Raw genomic sequence first — 13,454 nt, 5'->3', positions numbered from 1 at the left:
GTTGAGTCCTTCTTCAGTAACCTGGTTCTGTCCATGTGCAACATCGTCGTCACTCCCTACTCGCAGTACGATAGCAAAAGACAAACCATAAATACCAAAGCAAAAGTAAATCCAAATAACAACCAAAACAATTAAGAGTGGATGGATCGCAAGATATATATTGATCAGATGGAGATTACAAAAGGAGATAGCATGATTGGAAGGTAAGCAGAGGACTCAATGAATTGACATGGTTTAGGTTGACATGGCTAAGGAAGGCTTGGAGATCAAGACTAACGTCCCGATACGAAATATGCTACTAAAAATTAGTAGCGCCCACTACACATCGGTTAACTATATATGAAACTACTATATAACAAACACAATGACAACAACACACATTGAATGTAACCAACATATGCATTTTAACTACACAATCACAACATGGCATTATAAAGGTAAAAGATAACCACAAATAAATATTTAGATGGAACCTAAATATTTATAATGGTCAATAGTAGCCAAACATTTGCATCAACTACATAATCATTCATAAACAAGTGTTGACAACAGAACCAACATTATAAACCATACTAGTTAAGCAATCAAACACCACTGAACAACAGGAATTGAATTGATCTAGTTCTAGACCTAAATCATTATTAAAATAAAATAGGACCAAGTGCATAACATCAGATCAATTCATTTGTCAAATAATTAACAAGAAACTATACAACACATAGAACAATAGGCTGAACAACTATCCTAGACATGATATGATTAAGAGCGATAATCAACCACAAATAAATATTTAGATAACTCTAAATATTTATAATGGTCAAACATTAACTAAAGGATATGAATCCACCAAGCATCTAGTAGCAAGCATTCCACAACAAAGGCCAAACTAACACTAAGGTGAAAGGTAAACAAACCACTAATAGTAAGATGCACATCATACGAGGCATGTGAATGGAGAATAACTAGAGGTCTTAACAAATAACACAAGCGTCAGACATACAAGTGATCATGAGAAGATACTAGGCCAGGACATGGTCTTGATAATAAAGAACAACTAATACTAATGACCACCAGCAACAATACTATAACCACATGCTTGCAATAATAAAGTACGATACACACTGAGTGTGTTATCAAAGCACAACTCTACTGACATGACATATGACTCGTCCTACGTATAAGAGTCATAGCAACAAGTAAGTTAAACATCTACAAGGAAGAACTAAACTAGGCAACTATAACACATAGAACTTCACAAGACATGAAAGATCACTTGCATGACGATGGCTAGACATACAACAATACAACAACTAGATATAATAGATATGACAAAGGACATGCACACAGCAAATGCAATAGTATGATAAACCCGATATGATTGTAAGCATGGGTGATCATCACACGAGATGCCAAAATATGCTACTAATAGAGTACAACTCATAACTATGAGATAACTTAGTTGATATCAACTAACACGACTATCAAGTATGGCAATAGGACACCACCATACATTCTAGTTGTGACATATAAGCACATCGAGGAAGCATACTAAGCCTGTAGGCAAGTAAACAACTAGATCATGGCATCAACCAAATAAAGCAATGAAATATCATAGCATGAATAACAGAGACAACATGCATTTCAATCAAGTACAACTTACACTTGTAAAGACATAAGCTACATAAGTAGGAATGTTCTATAACATGAATTGCTACACACACTATCATCTAGTCACATTTGTCACAACATCATGGAATGATATTGATAAAGCAAGATGGAATCATACACAACTAGCATGTATCTCTCCAAGCAAAGTCTAACAGTATACACCATTGTATCGTAACTCCTAGTAATGTTATAACACATGAAATCATACAATAAACATGCATTCGATGTTTGAACAAGTTCTAGCATGGCAAGGTAATAAACTAAGGTAAATGATCACACATGATAATTACCAAGATGTAATAAACTAAGTTCTATGCCACAAGAATAAATTATATATAGCAATGCAAATAAGAATCATGACATAAAGCATCCAACCATGAAATCTGGATACCAAACATATAGAAAAGAAGAGGAATAACTAGGAAATTATATTCTACGCAATGAACTATAATGCACTCAGTTCCAAACGACAAGGTATTTCATTTGATCTCTAACATAAGCAAAACTATCCAACAAAACGTACAAAAATATATATAAACATTTATTATAGGAATGCCATGATTTCAAACCAATAAAATAAGGATGCGACATGAAAGAACAAGAATATGTAAACTATATCTAAGATTTCTCCATGCTAAACAAAAATCCATATATGATGCGTTTCATGATACAATAAACAAAGGAAAGTCTAGAATAATTCTATGGAATTATATGCATGGCGAACATTCGTAAAAATTTGCACGCATGCACAAGGACTACATGATACACAAAAATAACAATACGAGACAACGTACAGGACTATAATAAGTAAATAAAGGAAATCCTTACAATAAATCTAGTCAGTCACATCTAACTTCTAAAATTAAGAAATAATTATGAGTGACTCCAAGACATGTCATGATCATATACAAAAATCATCAAACCAACACAAAAGTTTACCGATCAACTACTACACATGATAATAATTTGTCGAAACTTGTACATAGCTATATCATACGACTACATACCCCAAGAAAGAAAAATAGCACATAACTATAATCAGTAAAACAAATAAATCAAGCAATCATATATATGACACACAAAAATTATGAGGGACTACCATGCACTCCTAGGCATATCATGTGCATATGATAAATGACATATCAATACAAATCTTTACCGAAAACAGAACGCACTTGGATTCTATACAAAAACGACTAAGTTAAAATCTATACTAAACACGGTTGACCAAACAAAACATATAACTCCATCATGAGGTTAATATGGCCACAAGAAGCATTTCATATGTTGACCACAAGATCATTCGACAAACAGAAAATAAAAAGATAAGCCGATGCCATCAAATTGAATTTGGTTTTGGACACGCGTGGCCAACAACTTAGATAGCTCGAAACATGATGTCCAGGAGATAATATGTGTGACGTTGAGGAGGCGTGCATGAGGAATTCGATAGAGGCTCACTGAGTTGGACGGAATGGTGTGGTGAACTTGACGAATAGTGTACACGCACATGTGAAATTCTTTGCGTGTGATCGACGGAACGTGTTCGTTCTTCTCTGAATGGATCCGTGGTGTGGAGAGGGACCTTGGGGCGCAAGGGTGCTGATGGAGATTGTCTACGCCTCTAGGAACGAGCACCGGCATCCATGGAGCAGCAGCACTCTGTGGATGAATTTTGGAAGAAGAGAGAAGGGAGAGGGCAGGAGGTGGCAGGGGATTGCAAGAGGAGGTGGAGGCACCCATATATATACTCACGGATTTGAGAACGGTTGAGAGAATCAAAGGGTGCTAGTGCCTGTACGTTTCACCTTCGTGTGTGCATGTAAGTTTCCAGTGTGGGTGGAGCCGTGAGGAAGGAGAAGCTCTTGGGGTTAGCGTTGGAAGATGGAAAGTGGAGAGAAATAAGGCAATGGAAGAGTCAAGGAGAGGTAATTAAGGAGGCGGCGGTGACTCTCTGTGCGTTTCTCTCTGTAGGTTTCTCTATCTACTGTATGATGGATTCCAGGTTTCTGTGTGTATACGTACGTGACAAGGAGAGGTTGAGCTGCCATGTGGTAAATGGGCTAAGGCCCATGTGAAAAAAACAAAGAAAGATGGACTTTGGCCCATTCGGTTTAGAAAGAAATAGAGATAGATAGAAAAGACTGACATAGATTCTGCCCATAGTTAGACAGATGGAAAACAGTAATTAGATTTTCTTATGAGAAAATTATAGAAGAAACGAATTAGATATTTCTAAAGAAAATCTAGGAAAGGAATAGAAGATCAAACAACAAATCAAAAGAAGTTCAAAAAAAATGCGCATAATTTAATATGCTGAAGGGAGAAAAACAAAACCCAACTAAAAGAGAAGAACAAAACTCAATTTAAATTATCAAGTTAAATCCTCAAAATTATAAAAGTCCAATTTAAGCTTTGTTACCAAATAAAACAAATGAAATTTTCTCGCCCTGATTTTTGGTAAACTTTTTGTTAAACATTCCGAGAATCGGAATGTTACAGATCTACCCCCCTTAAAAGAAATCTCGTCCCCGAGATTTGGGCTGACTAAAGAGAATGGGTTGGGTCAGTTTCATCTTCAACATTGTTCTTCTCAGAAACTTATGGAATCACAATTGATTTTGATCTTGGTGGCAATTAACTTCGGGGTCTTGGTTGGAGATTCTTCCGTTGTCGAAACTCATTCTAGCTTGATCTAGGCTTGAAAACAGTCCTTCAATCTTGGCATTGGTAACCACACAAGTTCTGCAAGTGGTTGAATGTTCTCCGGTATTGCCTTCTTCTGTAGATCAAGCTTTCATGCCGGTAGACCCATCGACCCGTCTTCAGGTTGAACTTATAGTATGTGTAGTGAAGGTCTTCAAATCTTCGTCTTATATGCAAATGAAGGTTTTCAAATCTTCGATCTCGACACGAATCACCATCTACTACCCCCTTAAAAGAGGTTTTCCATAAGGCTCACTTTGATAATAGACCTCCAAATGGTTGTCGTAGCTTCCTTGCTCTCAAAGTATCTCCAGGGTTTATAGAGAAGAGGGAAAGCATAAAGATGAGTTAAAGAATCCTACCAAAGGCAGAGATACCCTAGAAGATAAACAAAAGATAACACCGAGATAACCATGAAGCTATCCAAATAAAACTCAAAAGCAACTCATTTTGGCAAATAGGGTTTTAGTATGACTGCATAGGAAAACACCAAAAATATGCAGAAAATACTCACACAAGAAAGGTTTTGCGTCTACATGCTACAAGTTCTATCACTACAGGGGTGTTAACCAACCTAATCCTATATGGCCGGTCACAATAAATCTTGGGGCAAATCTTCAACGTTGATGAACGGACCATGATCGATGGTTGTTGACTTCTTGAGTTCTCTAAGTGTCTTCTCTTGAAAAATGTTGCTACTCAAACCTTCAGGGGTTGAAGTTATCTTGAAATTCCTGGCACATCGTGTGAAGCTTCTGATTTTTTGACACCAAGGGCAAGGAAAAGGGTTTCACATACTACAAAGAAGATGATAGAGAAGTAGAGTTTAAATTCCAATTGAATAAGATGAGATGACAATAGCAATAGTGAAGGAGAAGAGTACGAGAATGATCCTTTTAAAAATAGTTTTTCTTATGAAAATAGTTCCTAAGGCTTTCCGTTTCTAACTAAGGCCACGCGACTAGGTCGACATCGGCTCTGATACCACTTCTGTGAGAATCCAGAATTATCTTCCAGATCCTCCCGTGTTTAATTGTCAACCCCAGGATCATTGTTGACAACACAGTAAAATGGTATCATTGCAGAATACGTAAAAGCATTACAAGTAGTATATTTGTCACAAGACATACCTAGTGAAATGTCTCATGACATTTACAATCAGAAAATAGCGGAAAGTAAAATGCGTAGTGACTCCATCTCACCCACATGCAGTCGATGTAGTCCACGTGACCTCACTCCTACGGATCGCCATAGTAGTCATAGTCATCACCTTCGTCTTCATGGAACTCTGTTGTCAACAAAAATATTGCCATGAGTACATTACGTACTCAACATGCCTCCCACGGGGAAGGACCTAGTAGCTACATGTGGCTTCAAAGGAAGGCTGTATGGCTCATTTGCATAAAGCTAATTTTGTTTGACAAATAAAGTAGTTGAATAATAGCGGTTTTAGATGAAAACATGTTTTATCTCCAGAATAATATCTTTCTTCAAGTGAGGATCCTCGATCAACTCACGTCCTTCATAGGTTTCAAGAATAGGGGCAAAGAGGGAATAAGCAAGACAGGTCCCGTATGTCAAGAAAGATTCATGTGTAGCCCTTGACCGTGGACACGACTATTCGAATAGTTTTACACTCTGCAGAGGTTGTACACTTTACCGACACGACACAATCTCGACTTATTGCCACCAGTGGCCGCTGGCGTAGTACACCATTTGGTATACCGGCAGGGAGATTGTGACAAGGTTTTTCATTAGACCAAAGTTACTGTGCCAAGCCCACTAGGTTTCAAAACAGAGGTAACCGCAGTTCAGAGTCTGGGCCCCACTTTTGTGCCGAGGATACTCCTCGCAAGGCAGCTATCCCATCTGCGGTACGGCGATGATAACAATAAGAGTGAACTAACTAATTAACCAAGCCAGTGCCCATATAGCATGTGGTTGTACTGTTATCACAATCTTCAAATCCAAGACTTATTAGGCCTCTTGCAGCACGGACGACTGATTGCCCCCTTCAACAAGTGAAGGGCGGCCAATCGCTCCTTCAATCCTTGATTCAGCTGTCGCCCGCACCAGTATTCAGATGGTAAGTTTCACCTAGAGTAGAAGAGAGTAGAGGAGATCAACAAGGGCCAACCGGCCTAGCTCAGCGATACGTTTCAACTGTCAATGACTCAGAGGTCATTCAACAAAGCACCTATAGGATAAGCATGGCTAAGCATTTCTACTCTACTGGAATACTATAATTCTACTCAGGTGTCAAATGAATAGGCGACAAGCGGATCAAGGTAATGTGTCAATCGACACGCTAGCTACGAGAATTAAAATAGCATTCATATAGTAACAATAAAACTCAATGCAATTTTGTAAACCATAGGATAAGTATGATCAAGAAGGAGACATGCTTTCGTTGTTGAGTCCTTCTTCAGTAACCTGGTTCTGTCCATGTGCAACATCGTCGTCACTCCCTACTCGCAGTACGATAGCAAAAGACAAACCATAAATACCAAAGCAAAAGTAAATCCAAATAACAACCAAAACAATTAAGAGTGGATGGATCGCAAGATATATATTGATCAGATGGAGATTACAAAAGGAGATAGCATGATTGGAAGGTAAGCAGAGGACTCAATGAATTGACATGGTTTAGGTTGACATGGCTAAGGAAGGCTTGGAGATCAAGACTAACATCCCGATACGAAATATGCTACTAAAAATTAGTAGCGCCCACTACACATCGGTTAACTATATATGAAACTACTATATAACAAACACAATGACAACAACACACATTGAATGTAACCAACATATGCATTTTAACTACACAATCACAACATGGCATTATAAAGGTAAAAGATAACCACAAATAAATATTTAGATGGAACCTAAATATTTATAATGGTCAATAGATAGTAGCCAAACATTTGCATCAACTACATAATCATTCATAAACAAGTGTTGACAACAGAACCAACATTATAAACCATACTAGTTAAGCAATCAAACACCACTGAACAACAGGAATTGAATTGATCTAGTTCTAGACCTAAATCATTATTAAAATAAAATAGGACCAAGTGCATAACATCAGATCAATTCATTTGTCAAATAATTAACAAAAACTATACAACACATAGAATAATAGGCTGAACAACTATCCTAGACATGATATGATTAAGAGCGATAATCAACCACAAATAAATATTTAGATAACTCTAAATATTTATAATGGTCAAACATTAACTAAAGGATATGAATCCACCAAGCATCTAGTAGCAAGCATTCCACAACAAAGGCCAAACTAACACTAAGGTGAAAGGTAAACAAACCACTAATAGTAAGATGCACATCATACGAGGCATGTGAATGGAGAATAACTAGAGGTCTTAACAAATAACACAAGCGTCAGACATACAAGTGATCATGAGAAGATACTAGGCCAGGACATGGTCTTAATAATAAAGAACAACTAATACTAATGACCACCAGCAACAATACTATAACCACATGCTTGCAATAATAAAGTACGATACACACTGAGTGTGTTATCAAAGCACAACTCTACTGACATGACATATGACTCGTCCTACGTATAAGAGTCATAGCAACAAGTAAGTTAAACATCTACAAGGAAGAACTAAACTAGGCAACTATAACACATAGAACTTCACAAGACATGAAAGATCACTTGCATGACGATGGCTAGACATACAACAATACAACAACTAGATATAATAGATATGACAAAGGACATGCACACAGCAAATGCAATAGTATGATAAACCCGATATGATTGTAAGCATGGGTGATCATCACACGAGATCCCAAAATATGCTACTAATAGAGTACAACTCATAACTATGAGATAACTTAGTTGATATCAACTAACACGACTATCAAGTATGGCAATAGGACACCACCATACATTCTAGTTGTGACATATAAGCACATCGAGGAAGCATACTAAGCCTGTAGGCAAGTAAACAACTAGATCATGGCATCAACCAAATAAAGCAATGAAATATCATAGCATGAATAACAGAGACAACATGCATTTCAATCAAGTACAACTTACACTTGTAAAGACATAAGCTACATAAGCAGAAATGTTCTATAACATGAATTGCTACACACACTATCATCTAGTCACATTTGTCACAACATCATGGAATGATATTGATCAAGCAAGATGGAATCATACACAACTAGCATGTATCTCTCCAAGCAAAGTCTAACAGTATACACCATTGTATCGTAACTCCTAGTAATGTTATAACACATGAAATCATACAATAAACATGCATTCGATGTTTGAACAAGTTCTAGCATGGCAAGGTAATAAACTAAGGTAAATGATCACACATGATAATTACCAAGATGTAATAAACTAAGTTCTATGCCACAAGAATAAATTATATATAGGAATGCAAATAAGAATCATGACATAAAGCATCCAACCATGAAATCTGGATACCAAACATATAGAAAAGAAGAGGAATAACTAGGAAATTATATTCTACGCAATGAACTATAATGCACTCAGTTCCAAACGACAAGGTATTTCATTTGATCTCTAACATAAGCAAAACTATCCAACAAAACGTACAAAAATATATATAAACATTTATTATAGGAATGCCATGATTTCAAACCAATAAAATAAGGATGCGACATGAAAGAACAAGAATATGTAAACTATATCTAAGATTTCTCCATGCTAAACAAAAATCCATATATGATGCGTTTCATGATACGATAAACAAAGGAAAGTCTAGAATAATTCTATGGAATTATATGCATGGCGAACATTCATAAAAATTTGCACGCATGCACAAGGACTACATGATACGCAAAAATAACAATACGAGACAACGTACAAGACTATAATAAGTAAATAAAGGAAATCCTTACAATAAATCTAGTCAGTCACATCTAACTTCTAAAATTAAGAAATAATTATGAGCGACTCCTAGACATGTCATGATCATATACAAAAATCATCAAACCAACACGAAAGTTTACCGATCAACTACTACACATGATAATAATTTGTCGAAACTTGTACATAGCTATATCATACGACTACATACCCCAGGAAAGAAAAATAGCACATAACTATAATCAGTAAAACAAATAAATCAAGCAATCATATATATGACACACAAAAATTATGAGGGACTACCATGCACTCCTAGGCATATCATGTGCATATGATAAATGACATATCAATACAAATCTTTACCGAAAACAGAACGCACTTGGATTCTATACAAAAACGACTAAGTTAAAATCTATACTAAACACAGTTGACCAAACAAAACATATAACTCCATCATGAGGTTAATATGGCCACAAGAAGCATTTCATATGTTGACCACAAGATCATTCGACAAACAGAAAATAAAAAGATAAGCCGATGCCATCAAATTGAATTTGGTTTTGGACACGCGTGGCCAACAACTTAGATAGCTCGAAACATGATGTCCAGGAGATAATATGTGTGACGTTGAGGAGGCGTGCATGAGGAATTCGATAGAGGCTCACCGAGTTGGACGGAACGGTGTGGTGAACTTGACGAACAGTGTACACGCACATGTGAAATTCTTTGCGTGTGATCGACGGAACGTGTTCGTTCTTCTCTGAATGGATCCGTGGTGTGGAGAGGGACCTTGGGGCGCAAGGGTGCTGATGGAGATTGTCTACGCCACTAGAAACGAGCACCGGCGTCCATGGAGCAGCAGCACTTCGTGGATGAATTTTGGAAGAAGAGAGAAGGGAGAGGGCAGGAGGTGGCAGGGGATTGCAAGAGGAGGTGGAGGCACCCATATATATACTCACCGATTTGAGAACGGTTGAGAGAATCAAAGGGTGCTAGTGCCTGTACGTTTCACCTTCGTGTGTGCATGTAAGTTTCCAGTGTGGGTGGAGCCGTGAGGAAGGAGAAGCTCTTGGGGTTAGCCTTGGAAGATGGAAAGTGGAGAGAAATAAGGCAATGGAAGAGTCAAGAAGAGGGAATTAAGGAGGCGGCGGTGACTCTCTGTGCGTTTCTCTCTGTAGGTTTCTCTATCTACTGTATGATGGATGCCAGGTTTCTGTGTGTATACGTACGTGACAAGGAGAGGTTGAGCTGCCATGTGGTAAATGGGCTAAGGCCCATGTGAAAAACACAAAGAAAGATGGACTTTGGCCCATTCGGTTTAGAAAGAAATAGAGATAGATAGAAAAGACCGACACAGATTCTGCCCATAGTTAGACAGATGGAAAACAGTAATTAGATTTTCTTATGAGAAAATTATAGAAGAAACGAATTAGATATTTCTAAAGAAAATCTAGGAAAGGAATAGAAGATCAAACAACAAATCAAAAGAAGTTCAAAAAAAAATGCGCATAATTTAATATGCTGAAGAGAGAAAAACAAAACCCAACTAAAAGAGAAGAACAAAACTCAATTTAAATTATCAAGTTAAATCCTCAAAATTATAAAAGTCCAATTTAAGCTTTGTTACCAAATAAAACAAATGAAATTTTCTCGCCCTGATTTTTGGTTAACTTTTTCTTAAACATTCTGAGAATCGGGATGTTACAAAACCACCAAAGCGCCGACATCAGCGGTGTCGCTCAGGATCGCGTCGGGCGAGGGATAGTAATACCGGCACCGGAGACAATGAGTCTCCGGATGGCGCCGAAGATACCAAACACCTTATCAAGCCCACATCCGAACAGGACAAGCGGGAAGAAGGTGAGCACAGTCCCGAACATGTTGACATCAAAGATGAGGAGGACAACAACTATATGCCAGAATCCGAAGAGGAGGTCAGCCTCGGTGATGAGGACTTCATTGTCCCGGAGGAACCCCTCGACCAAGAACGCTTCAAGCAACAACTCATTGCCATAGCTCGGAGCCTGAAGAGGAAGCAGCATCAACTCAAAGAAGAGCAAGACACGCTGAACGAAAGGTGGACTAAGGTCCTGGCCGCTGACGAGTACAACCAAGAGTGACCTGTCAAAAGTTACCCTATGCGCAAGTTGCTACCTCAATTCGACAACGAAGTCCTTGAACCAATACCGTCAAAATACGATCAGGCAGACCAACCAGACCGACCACCACGTGGACGGGATAAAATGGCATATCAAGCCAAACACCAACCTGCACCCCCTCGCCAAAGAGGCAGGGAGACTGCAGCCATGGGATATACATATGACTTGCAACGTGACCTAGCCAATAAAGCTGGTCAGACCAAATCAATCTACGGATGAAGGGGGCATGCTCCGGCGCGAGATAATCGCCATGAAGCCCGGCGTGACGATCGTTACTATGTTCGGGATCAGTACCGAACTCAGATGTCAGCCGATCTCCGCCATGACATTGAAAGATATAGAAGGGCCACACACCCCCTATGCTTCACTGATGAGGTTATGGAACATCAGTTTCTGGAAGGGTTTAAACCCATAAACATCAAACCGTACGATGGTACGACGGATCCGGCCGTCTGGATTGAGGATTTTCTTCTCCACATTCAGATGGCTCGAGGAGATGATCTCCATACCATTAAATATCTCCCTCTAGAGCTGAAGGGACCAGCACGACACTGGCTAAACAACCTCCCAGAAAACTCCACTGGAACCTAGGAAGACTTGGAAGATGCCTTTAGGGATAACTTCCAGGGCACTTATGTCCGGCCTCTGGATGCTGACGACTTGAGTCATATAATCCAGCAACTAGGCTAATCAGCCCGCAAGCTTTGGAATCGGTTCCTAACTAAAAAGAACCAGATTGTATACTGTCTGGACGCCAAAGTCTTAGCAACCTTTAAGCACAATGTCCGAGACGAATGGCTCGCTCGACACCTCGGGCAGGAAAAGCCGAAGACCATGGCAGCCTTAACGGCACTCATGACCCGCTTCTGTGCGGGCGAAGACAACTGGTTGGCTCGTAGAAGCAACAACTCAGGTGACCCCGACACCTCTGAGGTACGGGACGGCAACGGTAAACCCCACCACAATAAAACAAGCGTCGGAATACCAACAACGACGACGCAGATGACACTCAATGCCGGATTTAGCGGTCCTAAGTCCGGTCAGCGGAAGAAACATTTCAAAGGCAACAAGGACGGGCCATCCAGCTTAGACAAAATTCTCGAGAGGCCCTGCCAGATTCATGGCACACCCGATAAGCCTGCAAATCATACCAACATGAACTGTTGGGTCTTCAAACAGGCCGGTAAGTTAAATACCGAACATAAGGGAAAAGGGCCCCCAAGCGAAGACGATGATGAGCCCCGTCAGCCAAACACTGGGGGTCAGAAACAATTTCCCCCTGAGGTGAAGACAACGAACTTGATATATGTCACTCACATCCCCAAAAGGGAGCGCGTACGCGCATTATGGGACGTCTATGCCGTAGAGCCTGTCCCCCCCCCCCAAGTTTAACCCATGGTCAGCCTGTCCGATCACTTTTGATCGCAGGGACCACCCAACTAGTATCCGTTACGGGGGTTCCGCCACCTTGGTTCTTGATCCAATCATCGATGGATACCACCTTACTAGAGTCCTTATGGATGGAGGAAGCAGTCTCAACTTGATCTATCAAGATACTATCCGAAAGATGGGGATTGACCCATCACGAATCAGCCCTAGTAACACTACCTTTAAAGGTGTGATACTAGGAGTGGAGGCCCGTTGTACGGGCTCAATCACACTTGAGGTAGTATTCGGCTCCCCGAACAACTTTCAGAGCGAAGAGTTAATCTTCGCACTCGTCCCTTCCACAATGGTTACCATGCGCTGCTTGGACGAACTGCCTTCGCCCGCTTTAATGCAGTCCCGCATTATGCTTACTTGAAGCTCAAAATGCCCAAACCTCGTGGCACTATTACAGTCAATGGTAATATTGAACGCTCTCTGTACTGAAGAACACACCGCGGCCCTTGCAGCTGAAGCGTACAACGGCCTTATCAAGCCAAGCAGTTCACAGACCACTAAAGCCAATGACTCATCCAAATGAGTCCGATCCGCGCATAAATCAGCGAATCCGAACACGTATTAGCAGTTCGGCCTCCGCCGATCGCCCCACCAGGTTG

Source organism: Triticum aestivum, chromosome 3B (genome assembly GCF_018294505.1).
Source record: "Triticum aestivum cultivar Chinese Spring chromosome 3B, IWGSC CS RefSeq v2.1, whole genome shotgun sequence".
In the NCBI taxonomy this organism is placed as follows: domain Eukaryota; kingdom Viridiplantae; phylum Streptophyta; class Magnoliopsida; order Poales; family Poaceae; genus Triticum; species Triticum aestivum.
Note: the sequence above shows the minus strand (reverse complement) of the source record.